The 2,726-nt window shown below is 41.8% G+C and overlaps 1 non-coding gene across 1 annotated transcript; it reads left to right on the forward strand.

Annotated features, from left to right (window-relative positions):
* The first annotated feature begins 2,036 nt into the window (after positions 1-2,036).
* On the forward strand, positions 2,037-2,118 carry trnas-gga (transfer RNA serine (anticodon GGA)). The gene has a single exon. It is a non-coding gene; the product is annotated as a tRNA-Ser (tRNA).
* The last annotated feature ends 608 nt before the right edge of the window (positions 2,119-2,726 follow it).

Here is a 2,726-nt window from a genome sequence, read left to right on the forward strand (position 1 = left end):
CATCCCAATTTTTAAGAACATCCTCATTTTCCAATTTAATTTGAGGTATGTCAAATGCACAGTCATCTGGATTTGGTTCGTCACTTTGAGTTAGAATCATTAAAATCTCCTTTCTCTCTCCTTCCCTTTCAAAGTACCTTTTAAGCATATTCACATGACACACTCGGTGAGTCTTCCTCCTATCTGGTGTTTTTACCACATAATTCACCTCACTTAATTTCCTTTCAATCTGATACGGTCCACAAAACCTAGCTTTTAAAGGCTCTCCTACCACTGGTAACAACACTAAAACTTTATCCCCACTGGCAAAACAACGAACTTTGGTTTCTTGTCTGCTACCCGTTTCATCGCATTTTGTGCAACTTTCAAATGTTGTCTAGCCAATTCACCTGCTCTATTTAATCGTTCCCTAAAATTTGACACGTAATCCAATAGTGTAATTTCCGATTTCTCACCCACCAATTTTTCGTTTTGCAATTTAAGTGGTCCTCTTACCTCATGACCAAAAATTAATTCAAAAGGACTAAATTTGGTAGACTCATTAGGTGCATCCCTAATTGCAAATAATACGAGTGGGATTCAGGCACTAGCTCATATACACTCAAGGTGGGTTTCTTCATCTCCTCATACGTTGCAGATACCTCCTCCGGAGGTGATGCAAACACTTCACTAACTCTACCTACCAACTTTGTTTGAATCAGTAACACGCACATGTCCTGTGGCCATTTCATTTGTTTAATTACCTTCTCAAATGAAATGAAAAAGGCTTCCACTTCCTTCTCGTCAACCCTTGGCAATGCTTGGACATTTTTAAATAGATTCCCACCAAGCCTTCGACTATGACGCTCTTTCTCACTATCCTCATCGCTATCATCCAACTGTACGTTTCCCTTTACATCTGCCAATTTTAATTGATTGTCATGTTTCAAGGCCATTTCCTGAAGTTCAAACTCCCACTCTTTATCTTTTTCCCTGATCTGTACCTCCCTTTCTTTTTCGTTTTGTTCTGCTAGGGCTATTCTTGATGTTCTCCTTTCTTCTCTCTCCTTTTCATTTTCCTCTCTCTTTCTCTTTCGACTCTCTCACTCTCGTATTCATGCCGCTTTAATTCTTTCTCATGTTCCATTTGTTTAATTTGCAACTGAATTTTTGCCATTTGCAATGAGCCAAACTCTATCTCAGGCAACTTTTAATGCTTAATCACCGCCATAATTACCTCACCTTTTCGCATTTTGTCAGGTAATGTTAACTGCAATGTTCTTGCAAAATCTAACAGTCTGCTTTTCGTTTCTGTCCGTAAAGTACTACGTGTGACATTCTCCACCCCCAAAAACTTCTGCGCCTCTGAAAGAGACATTGTTCACAACACTCTCCCCACTTAAACTAAAGTACCACACCGGAAAAGCAACAATCGTTCACTGTGTTTAAGTTCACAAAAGCCAATCCAATAGATAGACTATTATCGCGGACGGCCCCCCAATTGTTATGGGCGAGGCGTTTTCAGAACCCCAAAATGTATCATGGAGTTCAACCAACCTCTCCCTTTAATGGATTTGTTGCTTTTCCTAGCACACGGCTTGTTCCCTCGGTGTGGGATTACAATTATGGACACGTGGGTTTTTAAACACAAAACACTGTTTATTCCATGAACTCAACTTAACATCTTAAATAAACATTCGATCTCTTAACACCCCTTACTTCAAGGATAACTCAGAAAATATTGCAACAGTAACTAAATCCTTAAAATGTTCCTTCAAACTTCCAAGCGACTGAACACCTTTGAACAGAATCACATCAGGTTAAAGGCTTTACAATTATGAATTTAAATCACCCAAATGATCCAGAGATGGTATTTTATGTCAGAGATCCAGTACCCGTCAAAGACAGACACTCCCAAGCTCTTTTCAACCTTGCAGCTCTCTGGAAACACACAGACACACACAAGCTTGAATGCAATAACTTCCTGGAGTGATTCCAGGCTGGTTTTAGAATATATTCTATCGACCAAATTACTAATGAATAACGCAGTGAACACTGCTGCGATGGCCGAGTGCTTAAGGCGTTGGACTGGAAATCTAATGGGGTTTCCCCGCGCAGGTTCGAATCCTGCTCACAGCGACTGAGTTTCAAAATGTTTGTTCGACTCCCCGCACAAACTGCTGAATTGGAATGTTTGTAAATGAACGGTTTGAACCTATATCGAGTTCAATCAGATATTTAACATTTTTTGGGGGAAACTGAACGAAATATAAAGAAACTCGCACTCAAATCAACAAAGGGGTGTTAAGGGGCAGCACGGTAGCCTTGTGGATTGCTTCACAGCTCCAGGGTCCCAGGTTCGATTCCAGCTTGGGTCACTGTCTGTGCGGAGTCTGCACATCCTCCCCGTGTGTGCGTGGGTTTCCTCCGGGTGCTCCGGGTACCTCCCACAGTCCAAAGATGTGCAGGTTAGGTGGATTGGCCATGATAAATTGCCCTTAGTGTCCAAATTTGGCCTTAGTGTTGGGTGGGGTTACTGGGTTATGGGGATAGGGTGGCGGTGTTGACTTTGGGTAGGGTGCTCGTTCCAAGAGCCGGTGCAGACTCGATGGGCCGAATGGCCTCCTTCTGCACTGTACATTCTATGATTCTATGATTCTATGAATCAATAAATAATAACGTTTCCTGCAACTTTTGGAAGGAGAAGCAGGAATGGCAGCGACTGGAAACGTGGTTTAGTTTCATTC

The sequence above is a fragment of the Scyliorhinus torazame genome, chromosome 24 (assembly GCF_047496885.1).
Source record: "Scyliorhinus torazame isolate Kashiwa2021f chromosome 24, sScyTor2.1, whole genome shotgun sequence".
Classification (NCBI taxonomy): Eukaryota; Metazoa; Chordata; class Chondrichthyes; order Carcharhiniformes; family Scyliorhinidae; genus Scyliorhinus; species Scyliorhinus torazame.